The following is a 14,041-nucleotide window of genomic DNA, read 5'->3' as shown; positions in this document are numbered from 1 at the left end:
GTCAAACCATGACTTTCAAAGATCAATATCATCAATATATGGATATTAAAGTCATTTGACCAAAGAAATTCAAGAAGAATCATCAAGGAGCAAAAAGTCGGGAATTAGGGTTTTTGAGGGCATTGTGGGAACTCAAAATTTCACCTACACAACTAAAAAAACTTACAACATGAAAGTTGTAGATCTTGCAAAATAAAACAACATCTTACAATGGAACTTTTTTCAAAAGATCAATCATTTAAGAGATTTGGGAATTTTGAAGTTCTAGGTCATAAACACTTAGAAAATTTTCTAAGTGTTTTTAACCTAGTTTTCTTCCAACTTTGGCCTCATTTTTCACAAATTTGCCAAAGGATTCTGAAGGAACCATAAACTAATGATTTGAAGTAGATGTTTAGGGATTTCCAAATTGTGTTCAACCTTCTCCAAATTCATTTTGAGATAAGAGTTATGCTTGTTCAAAGTTGGCCTCATGAAGTGAAATTATAGGTCATGTACAATTTGAAACTTTGCAATTTTGTGCATTTTGCTTCACTAAGTGATGCTACACGACCTCTAATGCATCTGAAAACATGCCTTGCATCCAAATTCATCATTGCATAAGGATTAGAGAAGATTCCCAAAAACAAAGGCATGTGATTATGTAATGATTGCATTTTTGAATTTATGGCAAATGATGAATCATCAAGGAATCTTGCTCTAAGCCAATTAGAACTCTCCTCTGAATCAGAAATGTTCCCTTAGATCATACAAGATCAATGGTTGGGGAAGCTAGCCCGAAAATGCATCATTGCATTTGGGATCTTTTCAAATTTTCTTCTTGGCTAAGAAACCAAACTCACTTCACTAAGCAAGCTCACTATGCACAATTACTCTGAACCAATTGCCTATAAATAGAGGGCTCTTTCTCATTCAGAAAATACACCAAAGCAACATAATTCTTGCTTTCTCTCTTCTTTCTTCATACTTAAGGTTTTCAAAGGTTCTTTGGCAAGAAGACTCGGAGTCTTCAAACCAGAGCTCTTCCTTTGGAATTAAGTATTCAAACACCTTAGGGGAGTCATTTAGAGGTGATCCAAACCTCTGAAACACTTCTGGGCGTGGAGAATCATCATCTTCACCTCTCACTTGGAGCTGTTGCAGTTGGGGTCGAGCAAGAAGTCTTGGGCACTTTCAGTCCAAGCCAGGCATCTCAACACCTTCCAAAGGAGTCATTGAAGCTATTTGGATCGTTACAACAGCTCTGTAACACCTTTTGATCAGAGCCAAATCTTCATTTTTCAGGTAAGTTTTCAAAGATTCAAACTCTATGTTTCACGCATGATAAATTTAAAATGAAGTTACCAGTTGGTTTCTGCACCTTCATAGATCATTAGCCCTCAATCAATTGCATCAAATCATGCATATATAGTATTTCATGTTTAAATTCAGTTTTAGGGTTCTTAGTGTTCATGCTTGCGAATTTTATGTTGTACTGAAAATAAATAAAATTAAAGGACACCATCATGATCCTCGTTCAAAAACGAGCAAAATCCATGTTTACATCTTTAAGTTTAGTTGAGAAACGAAGGAGATAGCAAATTCAAAAATTTGAAGCTTGAGGTTGAAGATGAAGATGGTGGCGCCATTTTTTGAATTTCCCAGAAACGAGTTTATTTTATTTTGAATGATGGGTGTGTTATCTACGAATTCATCGTAGTGTCCCAATGGTTACAGCGCGCGTCCAAAAGCCTTGCCTTGCCTTAGGTCTGGGGTTCGATCCCCCCTCAGACCTTTTGTTCATTTTATTTTTCCAATTCATTTAATGCCTTGTTTTCACATATAATCATATGGGCTTCTTCCTTAAGCAGGCCACGCGCGTGGCCCAGTTGGTATTTGTTTTGTTTGGTAATCTATAGGGCGTGGGTTCAAGCCTTGAAGGAGACAAACCCAAATTTTTTATCACTATTTTCCTTTGTTTTGTTCACAAACTTCACATAATTATTTAACCTATCAAATTAATCCATTTTCACTTCATTTTTCACACACTTGTTATTTAATATACCTATTTTATGAATAATCAAAAAAATCATAAAAAAATTATTTATTTCATGTATTTTAATTAGGTTTAAAATAGTATGTTTTAAGTGTTTTCTTAAATACTTTAAAATATATATTTTCATTTTGTTTTAACCTAATTACTTTGTGAATAATTTTATGATAAAACCCTAATTATTTAGGTCTTAATTAGGTATAGATTTCATCTTTGCCTTAATTAAGTTGACTTTTGTCAATATTCAAAACTGTTTTTAATCTCTGATTAAACATATGATTAAGGTTTTCAAACAACAAAACCTTATATCATTTCAATCATTTTCAACTGTTTCTCATAAACAGTAAATCATTTTTTAAGTGGGCCTCTAATAGAGTGTAAGTCCCAACACCTTCTTCTCTTCTTAGCTTGTTTTCAAAATTGTATTTTCAAAATCTTCTTTCTGTTTTCAAAACATTCTTCTGGTATTTGAAGGGCATTATTCCCGGTGAAACTCTTCAGATACCTATGTGACCTATGTCCATCTTCACTTCTTCTGTTTTCAAAAAACCATTAACTGTTTATCATATATATATTCAACTGTTATCCATCAATTGCTGGTAAGGCTTTGTACATACTTCTTCAAAGGCCTCCACTCCATCCAGGTTAGGCTTTACAAGCTTTCAATTTACAGTCTTTTATTTAAATTATTGTCAAATATAGAACTGTTTATATATATATATATATTAGAACTACGTTTGAGTATAAACCTTAGGACAGTTAAACTATATATATATATTATAGGAATATGACCTAGGATTGAGAATGTCTTCCCGGTGAAGGCTCTTTCCTAATTAGAGATCTGTAGTTCAAACCCCCAAGATGAATTATTCCCGGTGAAACATCTTGGCAAAAACCTTAGAATCCAAAAAAATAGGACAGATCCACCCAAGAGGAATTATTCCCGGTGAAACCTCTTACCCATTTTCTTAAAGCCAAAATAAGTTCAAAACCACATAGCTTTCTCTTGTGCTATAACAAGGACCCTCGATGACCCTCGATTAGCCTCCTCTTGGGCTTTGTACAAGGACCCACGGGCTTCTTAAAAGCATTTCCAGCTTCCTCTTGAGCTTGTATACAAGGACCCATCACGTTTCTTATAAACATAGGAACAGGTCTTTAGTCACCTTTTAACATACCCTGGTGAGTTTCTTCCAATTTAAACCAGACTTTAAACAAGCTAAGTTTGTCTCAATTTTACATTGAGTACACCTTTTGGAATGAGAGGCATGGACAGTCTCTGTCACCCTTATCTTCATCAATTTTCCTTAGCAGAGTCTAGGATCCATGTTTGCTTATCCTCAGCAAGAGTCAGCCTTAATCTTGGGCTTTAAAACAAGAAGTCTCCACTAGATATTCTTTCTGCCATTTTAACATTCTTTCATTTTAATAAAAAAACCCCTAGAAAGGGTTAGCCTCCAACATCATTCTTTCATCTTAACAAAAACCCCTGGAAAGGGTTAGCCTCCAAAATCATTTCTTTCATCTTAATAAAAACCCCTGGAAAGGGTTAGCCTCCAAAATCATTTCTTTCATCTTAATAAAAACCCCTGGAAAGGGTTAGCCTCCAAAATCATTCTTTCATCTTAATAAAAACCCCTGGAAAGGGTTAGCCTCCAAAATCACTTCTTCAAAAACCAAAGATTCATTTCTCTTAGGAGATAATTTCCCCAAAAGAGTCAAAACCCCTGGAAAGGGTCAGCCTCCAAAAAACATGACAAAAATCAGTCTTTTAAAGACAATTTCACCAGCTGAGTCAAAATCCCTGGAAAGGGTTAGCTTCCAAAAAATCAGTCTTTTAATAAATAAATGCTTCAGTAGAGTCAAAATCCAACAAAAATAGTTAGCCTCAACCTTGGGCTTAATACAAGGCACCAAAACAATAAAACTCCCCTGTCAATAGTCAGCCTCACCCTTGGGCATTATACAAGGCAGATAATAGAGTCTCCCCCAGTGAGTCCTTCATTGTTCAGTAGCCACAACCTTGGGCTTTGTACAAGGCAGATAAACCATATTTCATATGTCAAAGCTTCCTAACATCTAGGATCTTTTCCCATAGAGTCATCCATACTCAGTTTATTTCAGAATCCGCCACAACCTTGGGCTTCATACAAGGCAGAAAATAATATTTCCCCTAGTTAGAGTCAGCCTCAATTCTGGGCTTTGTACAGAACACCAAATAAAACCCATCAAAATAGATTTTCCCTAAGTAGAGTCAGCCTCAATTCTGGGCTTTGTACAGAACATAAAAATCCCTTGTAAATTAATCCCCAGTGGAGTTTGTTAGAACAAGATTTGTTCTGATCAATTATCTTAGTTTTGATGATAACAATAATATGAATTTTGCTTAAGATAATATGGTACTCTAATCCAATGCAATTTCCTTTTCAGGAAATATATAAAGAGTATGCATAATTCAGCGCTCAGAAGCTTTGTCTCAAGGGTTCAGCATGCAACATCAGAACATGGTCTGGCAAGACATCAGAAGTTGGTCGAAGCAGAATCAGAACATGGGTCTATGGAAGCATCAGAAGAACATGAGATCAGAAGCACTGAAGTTCTGATGGTATCACGCTCAGAAGCACTTCAAGGTCAGAAGATCAGAAGATGCTTTGCACCAAGCTGTTTGACTCTGATGATATTCAAATGTTGTATTCACAAACATCAGATCAGAAGGAAGTACAAGTGGCAAGCTACGCTGACTGACAAAAGGAACGTTAAAAGCTATTATAGGCAACGTCAGTAGACACAGCGTGAACAAGGCTCGAGGTAGTTGACAAAAGCGTATAACATTAAATGCGATGCTGTACGGAACACGCAAAGCATTAAATGCACTCAACGGTCATCTTCTCCAACGCCTATAAATATGAAGTTCTGATGAGAAGCAAGGTTAACAATTCTGAACAAAAACAACTCATATTAACTTGCTGAAACTCTGTTCTACTCAAAGCTCAGAATCTTCATCTTCATCAAAGCTCACTACATTGCTGTTGTAATATATTAGTGAGATTAAGCTTAAACGTTAAGAGAAATATCACAGTTTGTGATTATAGCTTTTAAGAAGCAATTGTAATACTCTTAGAATTGATTACATTAAGTTGTAAGGAACTAGAGTGATCGTGTGGATCAGAATACTCTAGAAAGTCTTAGAGGGTATCTAAGCAGTTGTTCCTGGAGTGATCAGTGTGTGATCAGAAGACTCTGGAAGACTTAGTTGCTGACTAAGTGGAGAACCATTGTAATCCGTGCGATTAGTGGATTAAATCCTCAGTTGAGGTAAATCATCTCTGCGGGGGTGGACTGGAGTAGTTTAGTTAACAACGAACCAGGATAAAAATAACTGTGCAATTTATTTTTATCTGTCAAGTTTTTAAAGCTACACTTATTCAAACCCCCCCTTTCTAAGTGTTTTTCTATCCTTCAATTGGCATCAGAGCGCCGGTTCTAAGGTGCAAGCACTTAACCGTGTTTAGAAAAGATTCAGGAAGAGAAAAACGCTTCAGTAAAAGATGGCTGATGAAATCGCAAAGTCTACATCTACATCTGGCTCTGCTAAGCAACACAACGGTAACAATGGTTATACTAGACCGCCGGTATTTGATGGTGAAAACTTCGAATACTGGAAAGATAAACTGGAAAGTTACTTTCTTGGTCTTGATGGTGATCTATGGGATCTTCTGATGGATGGTTACAAACATCCAGTAAATGCCAGTGGCGTAAAGCTGACAAGGCAAGAAATGAATGATGATCAGAAGAAGCTTTTCAGGAATCATCATAAATGCAGAACTGTTTTGCTGAATGCTATCTCTCATGCTGAGTATGAGAAGATATCTAACAGGGAAACGGCCTATGACATATATGAGTCCTTGAAAATGACTCATGAAGGAAATGCTCAAGTCAAGGAGACTAAAGCTCTCGCTTTAATCCAGAAGTATGAAGCCTTCAAGATGGAGGATGATGAAGACATTGAAAAGATGTTTTCAAGATTTCAAACTCTTACTGCTGGATTGAGAGTTCTTGACAAGGGATACACCAAGGCTGATCACGTAAAGAAGATCATCAGAAGCTTACCCAGAAGATGGGGTCCTATGGTGACTGCATTCAAGATTGCAAAGAATCTGAATGAAGTTTCTCTGGAAGAGCTCATCAGTGCCTTGAGAAGCCATGAAATAGAGCTGGACGCAAATGAGCCTCAAAAGAAAGGTAAGTCTATTGCATTAAAATCCAATATCATGAAATGCACTAACGCTTTTCAGGCTAGAGAAGAAGATCCTGAAGAATCAGAATCTAAAGAAGAAGATGAACTGTCCTTGATCTCCAGAAGGCTAAATCAACTCTGGAAGAACAAGCAAAGGAAGTTCAGAGGCGTCAGAAGTTCAAAGAAATTTGAACGTGGAGAATCTTCTGATGACAGAAGATTTGACAAGAAGAAGGTCATGTGCTATGAATGCAATGAGCCTGGACACTTCAAGAATGAATGTCCAAAACTTCAGAAGGAAAATCCCAAGAAGAAGTTTCATAAGAAGAAAGGTCTCTTGGCAACCTGGGATGAGTCAGAAGATGATTCAGACTCTGAAGATGAGCAGGCTAACTGTGCGCTGATGGCGACAGAAGATGACGGATCAGAATCTACATCAGAATCAGATTCTGAAGAGGTATTTTCTGAACTTACTAGAGATGAGTTAGTTTCCGGTCTAACTGAACTTCTGGAATTCAAGTCTCAGATTAGTCTCAAATACAAAGAGCTGAAAAAGCTATTTGAATTTGAAACAAAGAAGCTTGAGTTGGAGAATTCTGAATTAAAAGAAAAACTTTTAAAATTATCCAATAATGTTGGATCTCCTTCTGATTCAGAAAAATCCACTCCTAGTCTAAACCATATTCTGAAAGAATATGATTTAAGTTTCAGGAAGTTCTTATCTAGAAGTATTGGCAGAAGTCAGCTAGCTTCTATGATATATGCTGTGTCTGGAAACAAAAGAGTCGGCATTGGTTTTGAGGGTGAAACCCCATACAAACTTGAACCTGTTGATGAAATGAAATTCACATACAAGCCATTGTATGATCAGTTCAAGTATGGCCACTCCCATGATATTAGGCACACTTCACATGCTCAAAGTTTTCACATAACACACACCAAAAAGCATGTGACACAACCTAGGAAATATCATGAAACTCACATTAAAAATTATCATGCTGTTCCTCCTGTTGCTTACAATGTTAAACCCAAGTTCAATCAGAACTTGAGAAAATCTAACAAGAAAGGACCCAAGAAGATGTGGGTACCAAAGAAAAAGACTATTTCTTTTGCAGATTCTCTTGGCGACAAAGAAGATAAAAGTCAACATGTCATGTCACCTGGACTCAAGTTGGTCTCAACACTTGAAGGGAAGAAGGACTGTCTTCCAAGTTCTGGTACTTAAATCTGTTGAAGAAACTATGTTCGTAGGAAATCAGAAAAGAAAGTTTATTAGTCTTGGAACCATTTGTTTTGTTTGTTTCTAAAGCATTGATGTTTCGTTCTTGATTATTCTGAATGCTCTAAATGTTACAGAATATACAATATTGAAACATTGATTGTGGACGAATCAATAAATATCTGGTTTGATGATAAGCTTGTTTCTGATGAATCAAAGCAGCTTAAGAATTTCTGCAGATACAGTTTTGTCTTATCAGAAGCTGCAGAACAAAGAAGTGAATCTCCAGAAGCTGTGTATATCAGAAGTAATGGATCAGAAGATCATTCAGATTTACATCAGCACACTTCAGAAGGAGTGTTTCCAGAAGAGAAACTTGATCAATTCAGAAGCAGTGATCGGAATCAGAAGGCGTAAAGCCTATTGAATATTTCACATCTGTCATCCATTATCTGATGATGAACACGTGTCTCTACGGTCAGTACGAAGCGTGCAGTTGAAAAGACGCCGACCTAGGTAACTGTTTTAAATCATTTCTTTTACCACGATCTCTCTCCTCACGTCACTCGTCATTTAATGAAAATGATTTCTTTTGATTCTGAAACTATTCATTTTGTTTATTTATTCTTTTTTATTCTCTATTTTATATTCGTCTCCTTATATTCTTTTCAAATCATATCATACATCTTTTTTCGCTCCCTTGTCTCTCTTTCTTCTTACATTCTCTCGTTTGAAAAGTTCTTAGCCGTTTTCTAAAACCCTAATCAAAAACCCAGTTCTCTTCTCTTGTTCGTTTCTGTTCATTCTGCATCCATGGCTGCCTTCTCATCCCAAAATGTTGATAAATCTGTTCCTCACCATCTCCAAGAAGAAATTTTGCAACTTACTCCTGTTGTTGCATGCTCTATTCCCAAGGATAAATTAGAAGTTATATGTGAACTTATTGTTGATTTTGACAACCTTGAAGAACATGGATTTCATCTTAAAGAAGACATCATCTTTCAAGGATGGACCTCGTTGTTTGCTGAGTTCGTTGGCCCAGTTTATCCGGATCTTGTCAAGGAATTCTGGGCACATGCTGTGGTTGCTCCAAAATCAATACTGTCTTTCGTCCATGGAAAGTTTGTTGTTATTACTGAAAACATCCTAAGAGTGATGTTTGATCTGAAAAACCCTGAAGGGGCTTTTGAGATTGATCAAAGGGCAGTTTGGGAAGATGTTCTATCCACTCTCTATCCAAATGTCAAGAAAACAAAAAACGTCAAGGATTTGAGAGATGTCTACAAAATCTGGACAAAGATCATTCTTGGGTGTTTCTACCATAGGAAAGGAACACATGCCTCGGATTTCATCAGTAATGAGCAAAGGTATATTCTTTATTGCATTGCCACCAGGAAAAAGGTTGATGCGATCTACATCATCTTCAACCATTTGTGGAAAGCAGTAAAGGATTCCAGAAACGCTTTCAGAGTAAAAGGTGGAACAATCATTCCTTTTGGAAGGATTATTTCAAATCTTTTGGTGCATTCAAAGATTGTTGAAAGCTTGGAATCTGAAGGTATTGTGAAAGACCTTGCTGTCACATCTGGGGCTTGTCTGAATGCATTCACTTTGAAGAAGATGAAAGTAATTAAGACTATCAGTAAGACTCCTCAACCTCTTACTGATACAAGAATCAGAAGAGCACCTGTTCTTGCTGAGTTTGAAACTTTCTTCAACTGTGAGGTACCTGTAGTCAAAACTAGGTATCTGTTATCACAAGAAGAAAATAAATATCTCAAAAATCAAGAGAAGGGTGCTCCAATGAATATAAATAAGAAGAAGGAAGAAAGGACTAAAAGAAAGCATGATTATCCTTCTGCTGTCTCTAAGAAACAAGATGCTTCTAAAGAGGTCATTGCAAAGGTTGCTAAGTCTGTCTCTGATGAGTTTGAGAAGAAAGGGAAAGAAGCTGTTGAGAAGAAGAAAACAAGAAAAAGGAAGATGATTCTTCAAGAGTCTGATGAAGAAAATGTCTCTCAAGAGGCTGAGAATCAACCAGAAGTTCTGGCATATGTCAGAAGGAAAGAAATCTCTAGCGGCAAAGCAAAGATTATTGAAGAGCCGAAGAGTAAGAAGCAGAAGAAGACTGAGGATGTGGCCAAAGCTTTTCTGAGAGGTTCCAAAGGTATATGAATTTCTGAACCTGATTCTGTTCCTGCTGTTCGTTCAGAAGTTGCACCAATAGAGGTTGTCCCTACACTTGAACCAGAAAAAGCCACATCAGAATCACCTGTCTTTGTCCATGTTCTTACACCTCCATCTTCTCCTATAACCATTTCTTCCTCTCCACCTACCATAAATCCTGTTCTGGATATACCACCCCTTCAAACTCTCTTTCCATCTCAACCTTCTCTCAATGCCACCTTTGAACATACTCCCTCCACCTCTCAAAACAATCTTTGTGATTCTCCTCTTCCAACCTCTGCATCACATGAGCAGCTGCTCCGTGATTGCAACTACACTCCCAAGCCTCGTCCTGAAGCTGAAGTGGTAGTGTTAGATTCTGATACTGAAGCAGAATCTTTTTATAGGTTGGATAGAGAACCTCATTCGTACTTCACTTCCAACCCTGCCTTTTCAAAAACCCAAATAAAATTCCGCCCTGTATACCCTATTGGTGTAGTTTTTGAAAACATAAAAAGGAATCTCAGAAGTATCTTTGATACTCTCAGAATTGCTGAAAGTTCTGGATTGAATGATGTTGCTATGCGGAACTTCTGGAGGATCTTTCGCAGAGAATCAGATGCTCTGTTTTTAGAACTTCAGGAAGCCTGTGTGGCTGCTGCCCCACGACCTCGTGGAATTCTGAGGAATTATGAAGACTTCTGGTTTGCTAGTCTCAAAGGAAGACATCTGCTGGAAGAGAAGCCCTTCTTGGATGAGATGGAACAATTAAGACTGGCTGCTGAAATGGAAGCAAATCCATGCAGGGATATTGTTATCTTTATTCCTGATTATCCTGTTCTGCTCGGAGACTTCAAGTCTCTCTTTGACTATCTGAGGGAAAACCCTTCTGAGAAAGACCCAAGCTTGGTCATTCCAGAAGTTGTTGACCCACCAGAAGTTGAAGGTCCTTCTGCTCCCAGGAATCTAGCTGCCATTCTTCAGGCACTTGAGAATGGAGACTCGGAAATTCCTGCTGCAGAATATGGAGATGCTTCTATGCAAGAAGCAGATGCTGAAGATCATGTTGTTGAATCAGATCCTGTTGAGGAAATCCCTGCAAATGATCTATCCATGGAAGCTACAGATCAAGTTGCTATTCCTGTGGTTGAAAGCGGTGAAGCTTCTTCTGATGAATCTTCTCGTCTTGCAAGGACTCTGGAAGAAATTCAGAAGAGACAGGATGAGCAAAGCTCACTCAATGCTGAGTATAGAGCTTTCATGGTGAGGCAAGATGGACACAACAATGAGGTTCAAGAGATGCTGGCCAAGATCTTGTCAAGGCTAGGGCCATCTTAGATTGAGTCTGTGTTGTTTCTTTTCGTTGCATCTGTTTTTGTGCATCTGATCTTACTTATCTTCATGTACTTCTGTACCTGCTGTTTGAACTTCAATAAAATCATCTTCTTCCTCCGTGTGTTTCGTCTTGTTTGTCTCTGAATCTTTTTTGTTTTTTGATGATATGACAAAAAGGGGGAGAAATATGTGATAAATGATTTGATTTAATCAGTTGCTTTTACTAACAAGAACTGCAAGTTCTATATGGTTTAAGTGTTTTGCAGGTATAAAGAAGTGAAGAGAATCTTCAAAGCAAACACAAGAAGCAAAACCATAAGAAGTGTTATTCTGTAAAAAGAATAAGCTCATGGAAACTGAAGCAAGCTGAGTGCTGTCAAGCTTCAGAAATCAGAAGCAAGAAAGAAGAATGAATCAGAAGCACTGATAATAGAATTTGATCCATATTTGTCTATCTGCTCTGACAAAATTCTATTTGCTCTGATACATTATTTTAGCCTATATGGCTCTGATACATATCATGTGTTCTAATATACATTTTATGTTCTGACTCGTTCATGCTGACTTTTGTCGTTTAGTTTTTGTTCTGTAACATTTCAGGATGTAGAGATGCTCTGATGATGCTCTGGTACATTCAACAATGTTCTGATACAAATCTAGCATGAAGTGATGTTGGTAGAAATTCAAAGCTCTGAAGCTATCCGAGGGAAGCAGAAATCAGAAGCAGAGAATGTTCTAAAGATCCAGAAAACTCAAGTTCTGAAGCTGTCCTAAATGGAAGCAGAAATCAGAAGCTATGAATGTTCTGAAGATCAAAGAAATTCAAGTTCTGAAGCTGTCCTAAATGGAAGCAGAAATCAGAAGCTGTGAATGTTCTGAAGATCAAAGAAATTCAAGTTCTGAAGCTGTCCTAAATGGAAGCAGAAATCAGAAGCTGTGAGTGTTCTAGGGATCTAAAGAAATTCTAGTTCTGAAGCTGTCCAATGGAAGCAGAAGTCAGAAGCTATGAATTCTCTGAAGACAGAAGCTTATGTGATCGTCTCTACCGAAATAATCAGGGAAGTCTTTTATTAAAGTTCTTCGAGTATTTATTTCAGGGGGAGATTATTTATCTCAGGGGGAGATTGTTAATCTCAGGGGGAGACATATTCATATGCTTATGCTATAGCTGTGTAATTTGTCTTTTGCCGTCTGCTTTTTCTGATCGCAAATTCATATCATTTATATATGTTTTTGTCATCATCAAAAAGGGGGAGATTGTTAGAACAAGATTTGTTCTGATCAATTATCTTAGTTTTGATGATAACAATAATATGAATTTTTCTTAAGATAATATGGTACTCTAATCCAATGCAATATCCTTTTCAGGAAATATATAAAGAGTATGCATAATTCAGCGCTCAGAAGCTTTGTCTCAAGGGTTCAGCATGCAACATCAGAACATGGTCTGGCAAGACATCAGAAGTTGGTCGAAGCAGAATCAGAACATGGGTCTATGGAAGCATCAGAAGAACATGAGATCAGAAGCACTGAAGTTCTGATGGTATCACGCTCAGAAGCACTTCAAGGTCAGAAGATCAGAAGATGCTTTGCACCAAGCTGTTTGACTCTGATGATATTCAAACGTTGTATTCACAAACATCAGATCAGAAGGAAGTACAAGTGGCAAGCTACGCTGACTGACAAAAGGAACGTTAAAAGCTATTATAGGCAACGTCAGTAGACACAGCGTGAACAAGGCTCGAGGTAGTTGACAAAAGCGTATAACATTAAATGCGATGCTGTACGGAACACGCAAAGCATTAAATGCACTCAACGGTCATCTTCTCCAACGCCTATAAATATGAAGTTCTGATGAGAAGCAAGGTTAACAATTCTGAACAAAAACAACTCATATTAACTTGCTGAAACTCTGTTCTACTCAAAGCTCAGAATCTTCATCTTCATCAAAGCTCACTACATTGCTGTTGTAATATATTAGTGAGATTAAGCTTAAACGTTAAGAGAAATATCACAGTTTGTGATTATAGCTTTTAAGAAGCAATTGTAATACTCTTAGAATTGATTACATTAAGTTGTAAGGAACTAGAGTGATCGTGTGGATCAGAATACTCTAGAAAGTCTTAGAGGGTATCTAAGCAGTTGTTCCTGGAGTGATCAGTGTGTGATCAGAAGACTCTGGAAGATTAGTTGCTGACTAAGTGGAGAACCATTGTAATCCGTGCGATTAGTGGATTAAATCCTCAGTTGAGGTAAATCATCTCTGCGGGGGTGGACTGGAGTAGTTTAGTTAACAATGAACCAGGATAAAAATAACTGTGCAATTTATTTTTATCTGTCAAGTTTTTAAAGCTACACTTATTCAAACCCCCCATTTCTAAGTGTTTTTCTATCCTTCAGAGTTTTCTCCCAGAGTCATAATAATAATCAATCAATCAAAAAGCCTCAAGCTTGGGCCTCATACAAGCCAGCTAAAAATCAAATCTTTTTTACAGTAGATAGACATAGCTTATCTCTATAGAGAGATCTTTCCTCTATCTCACCACATTCAAACAAACAAACATTACATTTCATTTTAATCAAGTCTCCCATTTAGGATTTTGAAAGGCATGAGCTGGTAGTAAAACCCAGACATGTGGTAACTTTCCCTAATTTGGATGAGCATCTTTCTTTCATTTAAGAGGCATTTGACTGGTATACTTGCACATACACAAGTAAGGTCCCTCTCTTGAATGAAATGAATTCAGTTATTCTGTCACTCTTTTAATGTTTGTGGTGGAATAGTAGAAATACCTCTCTATAAAGATGACTTCATGTCTCTTTACTGTAAACAGAGATTTAATTCAAGCTTCAACCTTGAGCTTCAAGCAAGGCACCCAAAAATAATTAATAATTAATTAGTTCCCCGAACTACATTAAGCTCTGACTTCCATTAGGGATATGTAGGCATGAGGTTCACAAGGAATCTCAGCGAGCTAATAAAATACCAAAAATAGTCAGTCTGTCTGTTTGTCTTTCTTTTATTCAATTCAATTCCTTCTCCTAATACAAA

This window comes from Vicia villosa, unplaced genomic scaffold, assembly GCF_029867415.1.
Source record: "Vicia villosa cultivar HV-30 ecotype Madison, WI unplaced genomic scaffold, Vvil1.0 ctg.005975F_1_1, whole genome shotgun sequence".
NCBI classification, from domain to species: domain Eukaryota; kingdom Viridiplantae; phylum Streptophyta; class Magnoliopsida; order Fabales; family Fabaceae; genus Vicia; species Vicia villosa.
Note: the sequence above shows the minus strand (reverse complement) of the source record.